The 21,377-nt window shown below is 47.6% G+C and overlaps 1 long non-coding RNA gene across 2 annotated transcripts; it reads right to left on the bottom strand.

Annotated features, from left to right (window-relative positions):
• Positions 1-1,868: 1,868 nt before the first annotated feature.
• Positions 1,869-20,483, bottom strand: LOC123277034 (uncharacterized). Of its 2 annotated transcripts, XR_011494209.1 has the most exons (4): positions 20,360-20,483; positions 20,009-20,093; positions 11,446-11,531; positions 1,869-2,820 (listed from the first exon to the last, which is right to left on the bottom strand). It is a non-coding gene; the product is annotated as an uncharacterized lncRNA (long non-coding RNA). The 2 variants fall into 2 exon arrangements; XR_011494208.1 differs by lacking the exon at positions 1,869-2,820 and having other exon boundaries at positions 7,269-11,531.
• Between the last annotated feature and the right edge of the window lie 894 nt (positions 20,484-21,377).

The following is a 21,377-nucleotide window of genomic DNA, read 5'->3' as shown; positions in this document are numbered from 1 at the left end:
TGTCACAACCAAATGGAACCTAAGACACCTGTTTAACGTTTTGTGTCTTGCTTTTTTTCCTCACTCAACGTTGTCTCATAAACATTTTCTAAGTGGCTGTAGAGGCCTCCTCATAACCGTCATTTTAATGGTGTGTTAGTGTCCTCCTGAGTGGATGTCCCTTAATTTACTTAACCACTTTCCTACTGTTAATTACTTGAGTTACTTCTAATTTCTCACTATTACAAATGACCTTGCATCGAAATTCTTCATAATTTTGCCTTTCTTTGGATTAGCTCTTTAGGATAAATTCCCAGAAGTACAATTTCTAGGTCAATTGGCACGAATATGTTTATGGTTCTTGACAGATGTTGCCAAATTGCTTTTCACAGAGTTGTACCTACCTCTTTGGAGGGCAATCGGGCAATTGTATTTTAAAATGCATAATTCATGCAAAAATCCTGGGCCTTATGGAATACCAGGGAACTGAGGGAGGCTTAGGTCCCTGGAATATGAGGGTCATGTGCCTGTATATTGGTCCTGCTGTCCTGGGAGGATTCAGAGATGCCCCCTGCAGCCATTCTCTCTCCGGGGTCCCCAGTCTCATCTTTTTCTAGTCTCAGAAGATGCCGCAACTTTCTCTGCCTTCATCAGCTTCCCCTCCCACGCCTGGGGCAAACAATCTAAAGTGACTTCCCTTGAGTGACCTTGGAGGTGCACTGCTGGTTCCCTTCCTGGGATGGCAATGGGGCAAGAGGAGTTTCTTTCTTAATAGCTCACCCATGGGGTCTGTTATGGTCCTGACCCCAGGACCCAGCCATGGAGCTCCATGAAGATCCTGGAGGATCCTTCAAGGACTCAGAGGGGTCTCAGAGCTCTGCTGACTGAGGCCAGAAGTTTGTCACAGCAGTTCCTAACTTGGCTGCTTAAGAATACTTAAGGATAGGGCTGGCCAGGTGGTGCAGTGGTTAAGTTCTCATGTTCTGCTTCAGTGGCCCGGGGTTTGCCAGTTTGGATCCCAGATGTGGACATGGCACCGCTTGTCAGGCCATGCTGTGGAAGGTGTCCCACATATCAAGTAGAGGAAGATGAGCACAGATGTTAGCTCAGAGCCAGTCTTCCTCAGCAAAAAAGAGGAGGATTGGCAGCGGATGTTAGCTCAGGGCTAATCTTCCTCAAAAAAAAAAAAAGAATACTTAAGGATAGAGGAACAAGGTAAGTGACACCATGAGGAAGAATCTGGCAAATCCAGAATGTTTGGTATTCTAGAAGACAACTGACCTGGTCTCTTCAAAAAGCAGACATTGTGGAGCAAGGAAATGTGGGGGCTCTTCTACCGGTTCTTCTACCACTGTTTCTCAAACCTGAGCATGAACAAGAATCACCTGGCTGGTTAAAACACAGATTGCTGGGCCCTGCCTCCAGAGTTTGCAGCTGGAGGTCCAGCGTGGGGCCGTAGCAGTCGCCTTTCTAACAGGTTCCAGGTGCTGCTGATGCTGTGGTCCCAAACCTCACTGTGAATAACTGTTCTAGACTACAGGAGACTAAGAAGACGTAACAACCAACTGCAGTGTACAAACTTTACCGGGGCCTGATTTGGAAAATAAACATCTATAAAACGCATTTGGGGAATAATTGGGTTAATTTGAATGTGGATTCAGTACTGAAGATAGTAGAGAATCACTATTTTTTTCTTTTTTCTTTTTCTTTATTGTGGTAACATTGGTTTCTAACATTATATAAATTTCAGGTATACATTGTTACATATTTAGAATTCTTTGTAGATTACATCATGTTCACCACCCAGAGACCAGTTACAACCCATCCCCACACACATGAGCCTAATCACCCCTTTCACCCTCCCCCCCTTCTCCTCTAGTAACCCCCAATCCAATCTCTGTCTCTATGCGTTTGTTTGTCGTCGTTTTTATCTTCTACTTATGAGTGAGATCGTACGGTATTTGACTTTCTCCCTCTGACATATTTCACTTAGCATAATACCCTCAAGTCCCATCCATGTTGTCACAAATGGCCGTATTTCATCATTTCTTATTGCTGGGTAGTAGTCCATTGTGTATAAATCCCACATCTTCTTTATCCTTTCGTCCCTTGATGGGCACCTGGGTTGCTTCCAAGTCTTGTCTATTGTGAATAATACTGTGATGAACATAGGGGTGCGTGTATCTTTGTGCATTCGTTAGAGAATCACTATTAATTTCTTGGGTATGATGATGGGATGGGGCTCTAGAGGAAGATGTCCTTATTTTTAGCAGATTCATGCTAAAGTATTTAGGGGTTAAGTGTCACAATGTCTACAACTAATTTTCAAATGTTTCAGCAAAATACATGCACACAGACAAAGCAATATGGCAAAATGGTAATTACTGAATCAGGGGATTGCTATGTGAGTGATCATTATATCATTCTTTCGGCTCTTCTATGTTTGAAAATTTTAAAAATAAAAAGCAGAGAAGGGGGTGGGGAGAAATTGGACTAGCGCAGCTGCAGCATCATTGAGTAAGGGGAGCCTCAGTGGGATGAAGATGGTCCGCCCTTGGTAGCCCATCAGGAGCTTGGATTCTCTCTGGAGCGCAGGAGGGAGCCCTTGAAGGTTGAAGCAGGGTGTGACATGATCTGATTTTTTTTTTTAATTTATAGCTTTAAAAAAGATGTTTTCTTTTTGAGGCTTGGCAAAATGGATGACATAGAAAATGGCTCATGGCCAAGCACCAGAGAGCTGCCAATGTCTGCACCAGGAAGGCATAATTATCAAATTATAAACCAGAAGCCGCCTCACGTGTTAGCGTTCTGAATAAGCCTGGATTCTTCGGTTCCCAAAAGCTGTGTGAAAATAAAAACTCATAATCATTTACAGATAATAACACAGACGCTGAGGCGCCACCCAGACAAATTAAATCAGATTCCTCGCACCAGGATCTGTTCAATGATCCTCAGGTGATCCGTCCTTGCAGCCCGGCTGAGCCTGCAGTCCTGGAGTGACAAATGCCAGCAGACTGGTGACCACTCGGCTGCCAGAGTCCCTGAGAACCAGGCTGGCCCTCAGTGCATATGAGAGCACTAAACTGCAAGGACAAGTCAACACACCCTGGACCTCTCCCAAGCACGGACAGATGCTGGCTCTGGAGGACCAAGGTCAAGGAGACCCGCCCTCCTGGGATTTCAGGACCTCTCACTTTCTCTTTTCTTTTTCACTTAATTGACTTCTCTGATTATATCAATGATCCATATGCATTACAAAGAATTAAAATAATATATAAAAGTATAAGAAAGTCAAGTCACCTGGAATCCCACTGCCCCAAAGTAGCCGCCATTTTGCTTGGTGACCACCCTTCAGGGACTCCCTTCTGATTCCTTCGAGCTAGACCCCCGCACAAACACATAGAGATGTCTACCAGTGGGGTCACAATACATGGGCTCTGTTTACACTGGGCAGTCTTTGCTTTGCTTCAGGCTTACTTCCCACCCTTGTCTCTCCCTGACTCCACCCCTCCCCAGGGAACCACAGCTTACAAGGCGACGTGCTGCCTCTCCTGCCTCTGTCTCACGTGATCACACGCAAGCACGTATAAGCGTAGAAAAGGGATTGCTTTTTGTTTTACAAAACTGGAATCCATCATTCACACTTCTCTCCATTTGTTTTACTTTCTTCGAATGGGAACACTTTATGGAATCCCACCAGGGCAACGGGGAGAGATCTAATTCACCGTCTCGCGGCTGCATAGCATTCTATGGTGTGGATGCTTCACAGTTCCTTCAACCATCTCCTCTTGGGTGGATGTTCACCTTTTTCTACTTTTAGCTGTTGCAAACTCTGCTACAATAATCATCCTTTAAAAACTTATTGGAGCAGAAAAAAACCTGAAGAACAATCGCTGAAAACTTCCTAAATTTTGATGAAAAACATTAATCTGTCCCTCCAATGATCTTGGCTAACATTATTATGACACGTAAACTCTCCTCTGAGCTAAGCCATTTAGTAAATGATGATCACCTTTTCTTTCTGACAACTTTTTGTTTTCTTAGTGTTAGGTGATGAGGATTTTTAGGCTGCTTAATTTTAAAATGGCTTATGATGAGGATTCTTTAGGCTGGTTAGTTTTAAAACTACAGATGAGATTCAGGCTCCAAGGAGTGGAATTTGTTTGCCCCTTTGTTGGGAAATATTTACATTTCTAAGGGAAACCTCTATCTATGAAGATGCCTCCCTCTCTGTGCCAGGAAGAAGGGGGAATGGTCTTATCTCTAGAAGCTCTTAATGGGGAAGGCAAGAACTTAAGTTGGTTGCTGTCTGGCAATCTCATGTAACTGGTTTAGGGTGGTGGCGTCTAACCTTTCTAACCTTTACTTAATCCGATTTGATTCTTGTCTAAAAGTCATGGGATCACCCAATGACCAGACCCCACCTGCACTGATACCATTTTAACTTTTTTTCATGTTCTTTCCTTTGTCTTGTAAAGAGATGACTCACATACCTATGCCTTAAATTTAGCCCTAACCCTCAACTCGGGGCAGCAGCAGGAGCTCTGACTGCCCGTGGGTCCTGTCCCCACGCACCAGCTCTGCCTGCCCATGGGTCCTGTCCCCATGCCAGCGGGGGCAGCAGCAGCGGCTCTGCCTGCCCATGGGCTCTGTCCCCACGCCAGCGGGGGCAGCAGAAGCGGCGGCAGCAGAAGCTCTGACTGCCCATGGGTCCTGTCCCCATGCTATTCTATAATATTCTCTAAATAAAAGAGCACTACTGCCAGATCTTAAGAGTCTAAGAAATCTTTCTTTCGACTCCTCGGCTCACCGACCCCGCATCATTAGGGATTTTGTTTTTTCATCTGCTTAGAATAATCTATGTATGTATTATTAATTCAACCCCGAACCCTCCACCAGCTGTTTAAATCATGTCTCGAGATGCTCAGTTGGATTCAGTGGTTCTCAAATTTACCCTTCTTAGGAAATCTCTGCTAGAGCCCCTGCCTGCTCCAGGATGAACCAACTGCTCTCAGGCCTCGTGCACAGCGTCATCCTAGGGTCTTTCTCGTGTCATCATTTCTCGAGAAGTCCTTTCCTCTCTTTTCTATGTTGGCGCTCCTATTCCAGAATCGAATTATGTTCCTTCTACTTCGTTTTCTCTCTTGTTTTGGTGGGGCACGTTCTCCTGTGGTTGCCCAAGAAAAGGTGCAGCAGAAGTCAATTTTTTGAGATCTGGCAAAGCAATTCTTATGGCATGTTGCCAGACTGCTTTGTTAACGGCAGCGTCTCCACCAGCGGTATCTGAGAGGATGCTCCCGCCCAACCCTACCGGCACCTTCATCTCTGCCTGCCTGATGGGTGTAAAGTGCTAGCTCACTGGGACTCTAATTTGCCCTTGCCCGCTTACCAGTGAGGGTGAACATCTTTAGTTTATGTATTTCCCGTTTGGATTTGCTCCTCTGAATTGTCTCTTCATATCCTTTGCCATTTTTCTTTGAGCTGTTTGTCTTTTTGCTGTCAATCTGTAAGGACAGGCATGGACCGTTCATCTGCCATATTTGCAAATACAAATCACCCTTTAATTCTGCTTACAGTATCTTCCCATAATTTTTTCCTCTGATTTCAACACAGATTCATTTAAAAGACTTTTGGTGGCTGCTGGGCTGCTTTTCTTGGTTTAAAAATTTTCCCCAATCTCTAGATTGTAAGTATAGTTCCCTAAATTTTCTTCAAAGACTTTTTTTTTTTAACTTTTTTTTTTTTTTAAGATTTTTTTTTTATTTTTTCCTTTTTCTCCCCAAAGTCCCCCGGTACATAGTTGTGTATTCTTCGTTGTGGGTTCTTCTAGTTGTGGCATGTGAGACGCTGCCTCAGCGTGGTCTGACGAGCAGTGCCATGTCCGCGCCCAGGATTCGAACCAACGAAACACTGGGCCGCCTGCAGCGGAGCGCGCAAACTTAACCACTCGGCCACGGGGCCAGCCCCTCTTCAAAGACTTTTATTAAGCCTTTAATTCATCTGTAATTTAACTTTGCCTATGGTATGAGGTATTGATCCAACTTTATTTCTTTATTTTTCCCAAGTGGCTAGCCAGCTGTGCTGGCCCCATTACTCAGCACACTGTCCCGTCCTGACCGAGCTGGAGGCCACTCCGGTCGGGATTTGAGTCCCCACAGATGACAGGATCCATTTCTGGCCTCTCTAGTTAGTTGTCCTGGTTGCAGATTTTTGACTTTTTCCATGTGAAATTTAATATAGCCTTATCTAACTGTTTAAAATCCCCACTGGTATTTTAATTGGAATCGCATCTGAGAACGTTCATGCTTTTCTGACGTTTTGAATCATCCTGTTCTTTCATGCCAGCTCTTTCTCTCTGTCCTTCAACCATTTTGTTCTTCATAGAAGTCCTGCACTTTCCCTCTTAAATTATCTCCTAATAACATAAACATGGATGAAATATTTCCCTCCATTTCTAGCCGATGATCTCTTATCTTATCTCTTCTTTTTCAATAGTGAGCATTTCTTTTCTTTTCTTGTCCTGACATATTTAATAGAACCTCCAAAACACTGTTTCGTTTTGATTCTAAGGGAAATGGCTTTAGTATTTAGAATGATGTTTGCTATTAGGTTTGGGCAAAGAACTTTTATCATACTTAAGCAGTTTATTCCTTTTTTTTAGTATTTTTAGGAAAAGCTGTTAAATTTTTTCAGCTGACTTTTCAACCTCAATCGATATGATCGCGTTTTCTCTCTCCTTTTGTGTGATGTGAAGAATTGTGTTGCTCAATTACTTGACACTGAACCTGTGTTGCATTCCTGAAAGAAGCGCTATTTGTTCAAAGTATGTTATTCTTCGGATATACAATTGTTTTCCATTTGTTAGCATTTTATTTAGAATGTTTGCATCCGCATCATTGAGAGATTGGTCTACGATTTACTGGCTTGCCTTGTGGTTTTAGTTCTTGTAATTTGTTTGTTGGTTCACTGTGTTCATCAGGTTTTTGTATTAAGGTCATGCTACCTTCATAAAATAAACTGGAGAGTTTCCATCTTTTTCTATGACCTAGAGTAGTTTAAGTAGCATTGGAATTACCTTTATTTTCTATCAATTTAAACATCTGAAGATTAGCTAAATTCATCTTTGAAATCATCAGGGCCTGGTGTCTTTACAATCTTATACATACAAAAAAGGTATGCAAGATAAATATAATTAGGAGACACAGAAGCAAGACCCAGGAGCCAAGTGAAGGCGCAGTTATAACTTCCTTGTCTTGTCACCAAGTCTGAGCTTGGCTGAGAGGGCGACACCCACTGCCTTCTCCTGCCGGCCGTTGTGGAGCAGGCCAGACTGCCGAGCAGGTTACTTAGGAGGAGGTAAGACCGTGCAGTGCGATTTGTGGTTTTCTCTCCTTCTCTCTTCTTTCTTTGTAATAACAATGTGACCACATTTAAACTCCTGCCGTTTTACTGACTGGGTGAAGCTATGTAGGCAATAGACAGACAGACTCTGGATGGGGAAGGACAGACTAGGGTTTGAAACCCAGCTCTGCCTTAGGTGACTTGGCCACCTGTGCCGGGCTGGTTCCTCAGCTGTAAAATAGATCTGAGCGAGGTTTAAATAAGATGAAGACGGCGCAGTCTGCAGATATTCCGCAAATGTGTCTCCTCCCCGTCCCCTCCCCACTTCACCCCTAACAGAAGAAGGCTGCACTATGTCGTGTGGCGAGGGGAGCCACTGCAGGTCTGTGAGGAGGGGAGTCACCAAGATCTAATGAAGCACGATAGGAAGGGCTTCGTGCCGGGAGGGGATTTAACTAGCTGGGACTACGAACCTCGGTCTTTCTGACCCCAGGCTTCTCAAGCACAGGGTCTGTCCTACCCCCACTAGAATATGGGAGACACTCCCAGCTCTGCAGAGCCCACGGTGCCACCAGCTTCTTGGGAGGGACATGTGTCACCTCTTGTGCCCCAGTGCCTTCCGTATCTGCCCCCGCATGAGTCACTCGCCAGAGCGGAGTGAAAGAACCCACCTTCTGGAGGAGTTCTTTGTGTGAGAGCATCTCAGGCTCTGTCTTAGTCACCACTTCTCTTGGTTCCCACCCTTCCCCCGACTGCCAGAGCCTCCGCATCCACAGCCAGAGCGGCCTGTGCCACCCCCAGTGGGCCCAGGCCCCGAGTGTAGCGGGGGCTTGGTAGTGGGGCTGGTGAGGCCAAGTCCTGAGATGTGGGCAGGGTGGCTGGGGGCACCAGGCTCTCCAACCACCATTGGCTCCCCTCAACCTAAATGAGAGCAACGAGCTTGCCAGGGAAATAGTCTCGGTACTAATAACGGCCGACGCTTCTGGAGCGCAGACTTCAGCCGGGCCCTGCTCTAAGTCCTCTGCACCGATTAAGATATTTAATGCTCATTAAAGCCCATTAATTATCCCTATGTTATAGATGAGGTAACTGAGGCTCAGAGAGGGGAAGTGACTTGCTCAAGGTCACAGAGCCAGTAAAGGACAGAGCAGGGAGTTCAACCCAGGCAGTCTGCGGCCTGAGTCCACGCACAGACTCACTACACAGTGCAGCCTCCTCGCCCTGCTGGCCTCCCCATGCCTTCCCCTCCATGGTTGGTATTCCAGCACCGACACTGTCCCAAGGGCCGGGCAAGGCTGGGTCCCCGCCCTGGGCCTCCTCCTGCCCCTTGAGCCCAGCCCAGCCAGAGCCCCTGAGAACAGTGAGCAGGGGCCCCCGTCACACAGGAGAGCTCTTGACCAGGCACCATGGGCTCCCCCAGGCCCACGAGCCTCCAGGACTTTGTAAGTGGTTTCCTTTGTTTGGAACACCCTCCCACTTCTCTCCACTGGACCAATCCCCTCTTCTGCCCAACTCAAGGGCAGCAGCACCTCGCCTGGAAAGTCGTCTAGGATGTGCCCCCATAGAAGCCTACACTTTGCCTAGTGAGTCCCAAATTTGCCATTTGCTTGGTGTGACCTTAGGCAAATTACTGAATCTCTCTAAGCCTCAAGTTTACTCATCTACAAAATGGGGCCAATCATATCTCAAGGGGTTGTTGCGAGGATGAAGATAAGCTGGGCACCGTGCTTACAGCAGGGACTGGCCCACAGTAAATACTCACTAAATGGGCTCATTTTAGAGCACTGATTTGTGAACACTGAGTTGTAAGCATTTGTGTCTGTCTCTCCCACTGGACCAAGCAGTCTGCAAAAGTGGAAACGGTGTCCTGTTTCCATGCTCGTCCCAGAGCCCAGCACAGGGCCTGCCCTGGTGGACGTCTCCACACACATCCTATTGATTGGATGACCCACCAAGGGTCCAGCTCCCTGCAGGTGAGCAGCGGCTGAGGGCTGGAGCCCAGTCTCACTGAGTGCGGCCTGGGCTCGGCCTGGACAGGGCTGCCCCTCCCTGGATGTGTGACCTTCGGCAAGTCACTTCCATTAACCTGTCTGCAACTCAGTACCCTCGATGGCTAAGTGGTGATAACAATAGCCCTTTCTCCAACGGCACTTACGAGGATTAATTGAACTGATATTTATCAGGCACTTAAGACAGGGCTGGCCCACAGTCAATGCTGTAAGAGTGTGGTTGAAATGCAAATAAGCCGCTGCAATCCCTTCAAGTGTCAGCCTTCCTGTCAACATTTGGCCAGTGCTCTCTTCCTGCTGTGGTCACCTCAGGGTCGTGAACAAGGTGCTTGTGCACGGAGCAAGTAGGACTGTCTACAGAACCCAGGAGGAGAAGAAACAGGATAAGTGTATTTTTTGACCAAACATAATTTTCTTGACTCTTTCTCCTCACCGCCTCTGACAATATAATTGAGACACGTTCAGGGAAATTCAGTCCAAACTGGAAATTTTTAGTCAGTTGAAGACTTGAGTCCCAGCCATTTTATGACGGTGGTCATGGTGTTCTTCCCCATCACTTGCCTCTGGGTGGGCCCACAGGGCCGGTGAGGGGTGGGTGGGAGCCCACTAAAGTGACTGGGCAACAGGGGAGAGGAGAACAGGTTTGGACGGAGCTGGGGCTGGCTGATGCTTCGGCCCGCCCCCCTCCCACCTGCCCCGGTGGCAAAGAGCAAGCAGGAGCGCTGCGGTTTCCCCGCAGCTTCAAGGCTTTCTTCTTCATGTCTGCTGTTGCTGAGGTTTCTCAAGTCTCCCGCTCGGTGCCTGGTTGGGCATCAGCCCTCAGCTACAAGGTCGCATCACCTCTGAGAAGAATGAGCCTCGCTGTTGGCAAGCACATCAGGCATTCCTCCTAGCTACCTTCTGTGTCCCCTTTGGAGCCTGCAGAAACTTCTGGAAGGCCTCTTCACTAATGCACAGGCCATGGGATACCCCCTCTCCCTTCCCCAGAAATGCCCTCCCATCCCCTCTCTGCTCTGTCCCTTTCATGCTCGTGGGTAGGTTTGTTGGATAAAATACAGGACATCGAGTTAAATTTGAAGTTCAGACAACCAACAAATAATATTTTTGTATAAGTATGTCCCAAATATTGCATCCTGTGTTTTCGTTTGCCAGAACAACTCATGGGGTTGGATTTGTCTGTGAGGACCTGGCCCAGCAAATCCAGCTTGGGAGAGGGTCGTTGGTCTCCTTTTCCCTCAAAGACCCCAAACTCCTTGGGACCCTTTTTCTGCTTTCCTTCTCTGCCCTCTGCCCTCCCCACCAACTCCATCCTTGCCCCTGGACTGGCCCCAAAGAGAGGTAGGGAGGAAAAGCCCCACCCGCTCCTCACCGTCTCAAACTCTCCCTGGCGGGCCCATTCCAGCTCGAGCACATTTTCTCTCTTGCTGGCAGGAGAAACAGTCCTCCCACTTGGCCTGCCCTCCCTGGTCCCTCTGTCTCACACCTGGCGCAGTCCCTGAACCAGCAGTTTGGGCTCTCCCTCTCCCTGCCCAGCTGCTTTTGTGGCAGGTGGTGGAAAACAGAACACATTGTTTGATGTCTCAAATTACTAGGCCACCACAAGTCAACCCTCCACGCCACCCTGCTGTGCACACATCCTCTCCTTTGAGTCCTGCTACAACCTGCCCATTTGACAGGTAAGAACACTGAGGCTCAGAGAGACCAGGGCCCTGTCCCAGGTCGCACCACTGGTGAGCAGTTGGCTGGAGGTCTCTTTCGAGGGCCTTGGGGCTGCCCAGAGCAGGCCCTGCCTCCTTGGAGACGGATTCCCTGCAGCGACTCAGCTGGCCCCGTAGGGAGGGGCTGAGTGCTGAGGCTCCAGGTCCCTCAGTCTGTGAGGTCTTTTCACACAGCAGCTGGGGCTGCAGCCTCCGCCCGGTGAAGCCTCGTCCCACCCCCCACAGCTGGGGCTGCATGTGACATTTCCTCTCTCAAGATCAGCCACAGGCCGGAGAGGGAAGAAGGGGAGGCCCCTCCCACCCATGGGAACTCGGAGAAGTCCACCTGCTTCAGTTGGCCAGGCCCATCCATGGCTCAGGAACGGGGGAGGCCCCTTTCGGAACTAGTTGCCGCTCACCAAAGGCCGGGGCGAGTCATCTCGTGGCTCCAAGTCGCAGTTTCCTCATCCAAAAATAAAGTCAGCAATACTTTCTATATCACAACCTTGAAGAAAGGATGAAAATGGCCTTAAATAATAAACATAAATGGTTAACACTGAGTGTGTACTGTATGCTGTCCTCGGCACAATACATTACATTGACCCTCCTCATACAATGGCCTCCTCATAGGCCAGCCAGCCTATGAGGTAGGCACTATCATCATCCCCACTTTACAGATGGGGGAACTGAGGCAGAGACATGAACTCACTGCTCAAGGTCACAGGACTGCTGGAGTCAGTGTTCTAACAGAGGGCGCAAGGGTCCGCACTGTCAACTACTACAGCTCCTGTGTGACACACAGCACAGACACGCTCAGCACACCTCCAGACCAGGGGCACCCCCGAATGGCCACGGATAGACAGACAGCAAACGGACCAGAGCTTCCAGAAGAGGTGGAGGACTTCAGCGTGGGCCATGGCACCATTTCAGATTAGTAAAAAAATACAGATTCTTCCACAAATGGCATTGGGACAAGGTTGAGCCATCTGAAAAAAATAATAAGGCTACTCCATACCTCACACAATCTGCCAGCATAAATTACATTAAGATTTTAAATGAAAACAATAAAACAGCAAGAAGGCTAAAATAAATGTCAGAATTTTTTTTAATCTCAGAGTGGGAAAGACCTATCTATGACACAAAACCCAGAAGTCATAAAAATAAAAGATCGATAAACTCAACTATGTAAAAATAAGAAACTTTTCATGGCAAAAGCTCATGATAAACAACAAAAAACACGGCAAACGACAAGCGTCACAGGTGGCCCACTTTGTGAAGATTCGTCAAGCTGTACGCTTATGATTCGACACTTTACTGTGTATCTTATACTTCAGAAAGTTTTTTTTAAAAGAGACAAGTGACAAACTGGGAAAATATATTTGCTCCTCGTATCGCAGATGAAGAGTTAATTTTCCTAATTAACTCTTAAAAGGTTTTCTAGAAATAAATAAGAAAAAGATTTTACTCAAAAAAAAATGGCAATAGACAGAAACAGGTCACAGAAAAGAAAATACAAATGACTATTAAACACATGAGAAGATGCTCATCTTTTCTCATAATAAGAAATGCAAATTAAAACTGCAGTTCAGTGACAAGTTTTGCCTGACAGTTTGGTCAAAGATTAAAGAGTTCAATAGCACTCTGAGTTGGCAAGGATGTGGGGAGACAGGCACCGTCAGATATTGCTTGTGGGGGTGTCAGCTGGCCCTTGCTCCGAAGGGGAATTTGGAATGTCTATCAAAATCACACACGCTTGTTCACTTTGACCAAATGACTCCAATCCACGGACTCGTCACACAGAGATGCCCCCGCAGGGGCTAAATGACTTACATATAAGATTGTTCGCGGCAACTTGTTTTTTTTGGTAAACTAAACTACTGGAAGCAATCCAAATGTCCATCGCTAGAGAACTAGTTAAGGTACATCTATATAAGGGCAAACTATGCAGCTGTGAAAAAGAATGAACGAGGTTTTGGGGTGCAATACAGAACAATCTCCAAGCTGCATCGTTACACAAAAAAAGCAAGATACAAACAGCATACAGAATTATATCTTTTATGTAAAAAAGGTGGGGCGGAGAATATGGATATGCATGTGTTTGCTTATATACGCATAAAAACTCCCTGCTAACACCAGCTGTGCCTTGGGACAAAAACTTGGTGGTGGGGATGAGATGGCAGGGAGATTTCCCCCTGTATACCCTTTGGTACCTTTGGGATTTTGAAGCACAGGAATGTAATGCCTATTTTTAAAAACATATTAAGTTTTAATTTTAAAACTTTGAAAAGAGGGGCCGGCCCAGTGGCGCAGCTGTTAAGTTCGCACGTTGCGCTTTAGCAGCCTGGGGTTCGCCAGTTCGGATTCCGGGTGTGGACATGGCACCACTCATCAAGTCATGTGGTGGCAGGCGTCCCACATATAAAAGAGAGGAAGATGGGCACCGATGTTAGCTCAGGGCTAATCTTCCTCAAAAGAAAAATACATACAAAAAAAACTTTGAAAATAAAATAAAATGGGGCAGGCTCTGTGCAGCTTTAGCCAGTTGTTGCCACATGGGAATGCAGACCGAGCATTGCCAGATCGTTCCTGTGTTCAAGAGAAGCTGGAACTGGAATTTCTATCTGGAAATAACCTGTGTTCTTAGGTCGGCAACCTTGGGGAGCCTGCAGCTGCCCTCTTATTACTGGCTTCTTTCTGAATTAAGAACTCTGTATTTGGGGCCGGCCCCGTGGCTGAGTGGTTGAGGTCGCGCTCTGCTTCAGCAGCCCAGGGTTTCACCGGTTCAAATCCTGGGTGCGGACACAGCACCGTTCATCAGGCCATGCTGAGGCAGCGTCCCAAATGCCACCGCTAGAATGACCAGAAACTAAAAATATACAACTATGTACTGGGGGGCTTTGGGAGAAAAAGGAAAAATAAAAAAAGTCTTTAAAAAAAAAAAAGAACTCTGTATTTGAGGTCACAACGTGTTCAGGTAAAAGAATGCATGTCCTAGCCCCCTCCTGCAGTCAAGAGTGGCCTGTGAAATACAGGCTGTGGTCTCCCTGAGCGGAGATGCATAAAATCTCTCTAGTGGGGGCTTTAAGTTGGTGGAAGAAGGGTTCATTTTGCCCCCTCCCTATCCCCCACTGCCCCACCAAGTCCCTTCTTCCTCTTCTTCCTGCCAGAACACAGACGTGAGCACCAGCAGCCATCTTGTGATCAAGAGCTGAGGATGGCGAAGCAGAAATATCAAAGGCAGCTGGGTCCTTGGTGGTGCTGTGAAGCTGGCACACCTCCCTGGACTGGGCACTAGGGTTGAAGGCACACCATTCATATGGTGGACATTGCAGATTTATATGTGATTTATATGTGTATTGTGACCAGTTTCTGGAATATAGAAGTGGAATGTCTTATTTGAACAAAATGAACATATTACAACAATTTTCCTGAAGGTGGAAAAAAAGCCTTTGTCAACGGGGCATCCTTTTCTAATTTGCACCAAGACCCAGCTGCCTTCCTCTAGTCCTTTTTTTTTTTTTTAACACCCAAAAGAATTTAATTCTGATACAGCTACTAATTTTTTTAAAATTAAATAGAAAAAACCCCATCCTAAAATTCCTATGGAATCTCAAGGGACCCCCCAATAGCCAAAACTGCCTTGAAAAAGAAGAAAGTTAGAAGATTCACATTTCCTGAGTTCAAAACTTATTACAACGCTACAGCAGTGAAAACAGTGTGGTACTGGTATAAAGACAGACATACAGACCAATGGAATAGAATAGAGAGCCCCAAAATGAGCCTTCACACATATGGTCAAATGATCTTTGACAAGGGTGCCAAGACCACTCAATGGGGAAAGGACAATCTTTTCAACAAATGGGGCTGGGAAAATCAGATGTCCACGTGCCAAAGAATGAAGTTGGACCCTCACCTAACACTGTATACGAAACAACTCAAAATGGATTAAAGACCTAAATTTAGGACATAAAACTGTAAAACTCCAGAAAAAAAAACAGGGGAAAAGCTTCATGACGTTGGGTTTGATAATGATTTCTTAAATATGACACCAAAGGCCCAGCAACAAGAGCAAAAATAGATAAATGAAGCTACTAAAACTTCAAAGTTTCTGTGCATCCGAGGACACAACAGAATGAAAAGGCAATCTGGAGAACGGGAAGGGACATTTGCAAGTCATGTGTCTGATAAGGGGTTAATATCCAGAACATGTAAACAACTTCTATAACTCAACACAATGGCAACGAAAACAAGTAACCAGAGTTAAAAATGGGCCAAGGATTTGAAAATACATTTCTCCAAAGACAATATACAAATGGCCAACATGAATGTGAAAAGATGCTCAGTACAACTAACCATTAGGAAAATGCAAATCAAAACCACAATGAGATACTACCTCACACCCATTAAGATGGCTACTGTCAAATAACAGAAAGTAACAAGAGCTGATGAGGATGTGGAGAAATTAGAACCCTTGTACACTGTTGGTGGGAATATAAAATGGTGCAGCCACTATGGAAAACAGTATGGCAGTTCTTCAAAGTTTAAAACAGAATTACCATAGGATCCAGCAATTCCACCTTGGGTATATACCCAAAAGAACTGAAAGCAGAATCTCAAAGATATATTTGCACATGCATGTTAATAGCAGCATTATTCACTATAGCCAAGAGGTGGAAGCAACCCAAGTGCCCATCGACAGATGAATGGATAAAGGAAATATATATATACAAGGGAATATTATTCAGCCTTTAAAAGGAAGGAAATTCTGACACACGCTACAACATGGATGAACTTTGAGGACATTATGCTAAGTGAAATAAGCCAGTCATAAAAAGACAAATGTTGTATGATTCCACTTTTATGAGGCACCTAAGGTAGTCAAACGCACAGAAACAGAAAGTAGAACGGTCGTTGCAAGAGGCTGGGGGGAGAGTGGAATGGGGAGTTGTTGTTTAATGGGTATAGAGTTTTAGTTTTGCAAGATGAAAACACTCTGGAGATGTGTTGCACAACAATGTGAATATACCCAACACGATTCAACTTACACTTAGAAATGATTAAGATGGTGAATTTTCTGATGTGTTTTTTCTTTACTGCAATACAAAAAAAAAAAAAAAAAAACCACGGCAGTGGGCCACGAGTTTGCAGTCTCTCTTTGAGACAGTGCTTCCCCACGGGTGGGCATATACCAAGTGTTAGGACTGCAAGGAGCGTGAGGAACTTGTCATGTAGGGACTCACATGCTTGTCTTAAGCTTTCTTTTAGTTCATTCATTCAACAGTCCTTACCGAGCACTGACTGTGCCAAGCTCTATTCTAGGCCTCGGAGTGCCAGGGATGGACAGGGAGCTCACAATCTAGAGGGGGACAGACAGTGAACACCAAAAGATCAGCATTAGGATGCCAATTCAATGGGGTAACAGGATACAGGGGCACCGGCAGGGAGAGCAGACTACAGGGAGCAGACAGGGAGGGCTCCGAGGAGGGGAGATTTCTTCTGAGATCTGAACGACAGAAGAAGCCATGCGAGGACATGGAGAAGAGCTCCAGGCAGAGGGACAGCAAGTGTGAAGACCCAGAGGCAGAAATGAGCCTGGCCTGTCTCGGGTGGAGACAAACAGAAAGGCCAGCGTGACTGACTCGGGCAGCAAGTGGCAGAGGAATGGCTGAAACACTGCCAGCAGCCCCGTGTACAGATTAAAAGCAGTCTTTTATCAGTATAAACTTGTTTTGTGATTCAAATGTATCATTATCTTTTATGACAAAAAATAAAGTCTAACAAACTGTTTTGTCCTAGAGAAAGGCTGGGTCGACAGAAGCCCCTCAAGTCTCATTTTTGCCTCAACACATTCAATGTCTGCTGAACCCCTGAATTAGCTCCTTAGAGTGATTTAAAAGCTACTGATCTGCTCGGGCCCCATCACCCCACAGCATATGGGTGTACTGAGGCCCAGAGTGGGGCCGGGGTGCCAAGCAAGGCCAGGGCCGAGCAGGAGCGAGGCCTGGGGGTAAGGGGCGCCTGGCTCCCAGGTCGGGGGGCAGAGGGAGGCCTGGGAGAAGGGAGGTTCCACAGCCCATGGCCCTTCCTTACGTGGGAGAAGCCACAATTGTGGGGCAGGGAGAGCCCCAGCCTCCACTTCGCTTATGGGAAGAACCCCACCACCACCACCAGGCAGCCTGGGCATGGGCATAGGGCCCGGGTTAGGCCAAGGGCATGGTGCAGATGACCAAAGAGGGAGGGATAGTTGGGGGTCAAGCTAGTGGCCTGCCGGCAGGGCTGGGGGTATTTGGGCACAGTGGCAGCAGCAGCCATCTTCTCAGCAGGACAACCCCCTCACTTCCTGCTGGTTTTCCAAGCCTGCTTCAGCCCTCTCCCGTGATCCTCTGGGCCTGGCTCGCCCTCCAGTGAATCTCTTTGAATCAAACAGCCCCACTTAGTTTGTGTCGCTTGCTGCCGGGAACTCTGAAGGCTCCAGAGGGTCTTCCAGGCTCCAGAGCCTCCACAGTCACTCCTGCAGCCCCTATGATGACAGCCAGGGTCCCAGCTCTGCCACAGACTGGCCATGTGGTCTTGGGCAGGCAATTGTGGGCTCTGCCACGCTGGGATGGGGACATGGCAGAGACAGAAAAGGGCTCTCAGTCCCTCTGGGTTTCCTAAAATTTAACTCTGAATCCACATGCAGGACTTTTACCATATCCATAACTGCCTGTATCCAATCTTCTTACTATTTTTCTTTAAAAGTACTTCCTTTTTAAGCTTAAATTCCTTTAATAGGCAATTACATGTCACACTCCTAAATGGAAAGCCAGTGTTGCTTGCCCTAAATAAAAGGAAATCTTAAAAAACTAATTCAACCAAATCAAAACAAATTATTAAATTCTTCTCAGGGCACTGAGCTTGAGGCCCTCCCTCTGTAAAAAGGCAGGTTAGCAAGGGACTAAGGGCATGAAACAGCAGCACCCAAAAGAGCTTTTCTCCATCACCATCATCAGCATTGAGAAGAAAATGACTTTCTCTCCCAGGGTTTAAGATGAGTTAATGCTGCCTCTGTTTAAAATGGGCACGCGTATGCGCACCCAGACTTTGGCAACGACCAATCTAATTCAGAGTCCTGTCACTTCGAGTCCTGTTCCTAGCTGTGTGACCTTGAGTAAGTCACTCAACTTCTCTGTACCTCCATTTCCCCATCAATAAAATAGAGCTAATAACCATACCCATTTCATAGGGGCGTTGTGAGGATTAAAGCAATGAATGGGACAGGACAGGACCTGTCACAGAGTAAGCACTGCCAAGTGTCTGTTAAATGAATAAACCCACCATAGTACAGAGGGGACCACTGAGGTGTGGGGAGGGGAAAGGATGGGCTCAAGAGCACCCAGGAGTCCCCTCTTCTCAGCCCTTCACCAGCCTCCCCCTCAGACACCTTGGCACGTGCCCTCCCTGCTGTCCCTCATTCGCCAGGTCTTTCTGAGCCCCTGCCCTGGCCAGGCCACTTGGCTTAGTTCTTGCACCAACCCTGTGAGGGAGGCGGGTTCATCAGGCGCAGTCCACAGAGGGTGGGCTGAGGCCCGAGGGGGTGACACGATTCCCCTGTCTGTCTCTGCGTGTACTGGGGCTGGGAGGAAGACGCAGTGGATTCTGGGCTCCCCCCACCCCCATCCAGCCCCAGCCCTCCCCACGCATTATCTCTAGGTCGCAGCAGCTGAGCCTCCCAGTATCTCTCTGATCCCCCAAATTTCCGGTTCCCCAAAGACAACTCAGGATGTGGGGAGGGAGGGGCAGGGAGAGGAGGAGGGAGACAGAATGACAGAGAGATCACAGAGAGAGACAGAGAGCCACAGAGAGCCACGAGAGACATTATCCAAGACAGAGACATGTACAAAGAGACAAAGAGAGACGGGGAAGAGAGACAGAAGAGAGACAGCACTTCCAAGACAGAGAGGGAAAAATAGATTGGGGCGGATGAGACAGAAACAGCCAGAGACAGAGTCAGAAAGGGAGGGGTGCCCCAGAGACACACAGAGACAAAGGGAGACAGGAGGGAGAGGAAACTGAGAGAGAGGCAGAACTGAAAGCAGCAAGTGGGGCAGGGAGGGAGGGAGGGAGCCAGAGTCAGGGTTTGGCAGGACCTGGAAACAGAAAGAAAATTGGGGAGACAGAGAGCCAGGTAGGAGAGGGTGAGAAATGCTCAGAGACTCCCCAATGCACAAGGAGGCAGACAACGACAGGGACCCTGAGCGTGCAGGAGGAGAGGCCTGCGGGAGGATAACAGGAGCCCCACATCCCCCTCTTTCTCAGAACTCAGGTGCCCTCCCAGGCCCCACGGAGCCACAGATGAGCTAAGCATCCACCCCTTGGGCTCAAGCAGCCCTTGTGACCTCAGGAAGAGAGAAGGCTCAGGCCCAGCCCTGGAGCCACGCTCAGCCCCAGAGCCGGCAGGCCCAGTTTCAAGTCTGGGAGGGGAGTGTGCTCTGAGTGGCCTCAGCTGCCCGTGCCACCCAGGGCCAGAGGTGGACAGAGAGGCCTGAGGAGGGACTTGGTGGGCAAGGAAGGAGGCATGGGGAGGAGGAGTTGCCTTGGACTGCTCAGGGAGAGAAAGCCAGCACCCTGCTTGGTCTGGCCACTTGCCCTCTCTGAGCCTCAGTTTCCTCATTTGTAAAAGGGTGATAATGACAAGTTACTCACAGTTAGAGTAAGAACCAAATATGTGTGAAGCATGTGGCACCACACAAGGCATATGTAGGTGCCTGAAGGTGGGCCTTGTTGAAGGTTGATACTCCACAGCATCCTGTCTAGATGAGTCAGGGCCCTTTCATTTGCAAAGGACAGAAACCCAGCTGGAGCTGAGCCAAGTGAAGGAAGGGTGTTATTAACTCCTGTAACTGAACAGATCATGGATGGATCCAGTTTCAGGAACAAATGGATCCAGGACCTCAACCCACGTTTTCAGGAACCTTTCTCCCTCACCTCAGCATTGCTCACCTCCGTGCTGCCTTCTCTCTCATGGGTGCCCTCCACATGGTGGTCCCTAGAAGCTCCAGGCCCACATCCTCCCTGCTGAGTGATCCTGGAAGAGAGAGAGAGCCTTATTCCCAAGAGTTCTAGCAAAAGTTCCTGTGCAAAGCAGAATTTACTCTCTGTGGAATTTCTCTTTTGGTTTGCCTCTTTGTTTTCTCCTTTGGCATCAGTTTTTAATCAGTAGATAGCCTCTGTCCCCCACCCCAAAGTAGGCTGCACTTCCATAAGTAACGTTGGAATTTTCTGGGTGACCTTAAGCAGATTACTTAACCTCTCTGAGTCTGTTTCCTTTTCTACAAAAGGGGCTCTTTCTACCTTATATACAGGGGTGTTATGAGACTCAATGAAATAACCAGGGTGGAATAAGCAGATCTCAACAGCCATCCTCCCTTTTACCAGCAAAGCCCCTAGTTTTCTTTGCGTGCCTTCCCCATTCCCACTTCCTCAGAGTTGGGGAGCATATGACACAGCCCTCAGTCAGCACATGGCATTCTCCCGGCCAGTGGTCAGTTCAGAGAGTCATGTGTCCTAAGGTAGGGCTTAGACTAAGTTTAGGGCTTTTGCTGGAGACGTTGGGATGTTTTGGCCACCTCCCACCCATTCCTGGGGATGGGAACCCGGGGATGGGAACCCGGGGATGGGAACCTGGGAGGACATGGTCCCTGGAGCTGCTAGGACCATCACGTGAAAAAACAGGGAGAGACTGTGAAAAGGGAGTGAACAGAGAAAGGAGAGCTGAAGAGAAACGAAAAGTTGGTGATAGTATTTAGGCCTCTGGCTCCAGTCAAGCCTGAACATTTCCAACCTTCTCAGCAACAAGGGGTCCTACTCTTTCACTTTCAGGGACGTCTTTTGGGGCTAGTGATCCCAGAATGAGAAAGTTTTAAAACTTCAGTCCCACGTGCTCACAGGTCCCCAGAGCCCGGACATGTAGAGGTAGAGTTGGGACTAAAACGTAAGTCTCCTCACTCACCCACCAGTGCTCTTGCCACCAGATGCCGCCTTCATTTTGGATAGAGAGCCCCTCAGCTCTCAGACCAATAACACCAAACAAATAAAGCAACAGTAAGGAAAACCCAGAGAGTGTTCCCTGAGGGGCTTGAGGAGGAAGATGGGACACTAGGAAGGCACTGGGGCCAGACCTGTGTGCGCAGGACAGATGGGTCACCTGCCATAGGATGCTCGTCCAGGTGTCTCTGAGGGGCAGGTAGAAGAGACGGAGAGGGAGGAAAAAAGTGAGTCTGGAAGTTTCTCATATTGGTTACAAGGGGCTCATCCCCCGCCAGGCTGACCTGATTGTGGTTGGGATTTGGTGAAAACGATAGCAGCCATG

This window comes from Equus asinus, chromosome 14 (genome assembly GCF_041296235.1).
Source record: "Equus asinus isolate D_3611 breed Donkey chromosome 14, EquAss-T2T_v2, whole genome shotgun sequence".
In the NCBI taxonomy this organism is placed as follows: Eukaryota; Metazoa; Chordata; class Mammalia; order Perissodactyla; family Equidae; genus Equus; species Equus asinus.
Note: the sequence above shows the minus strand (reverse complement) of the source record. Positions and strands in the feature narration are given on the sequence as shown.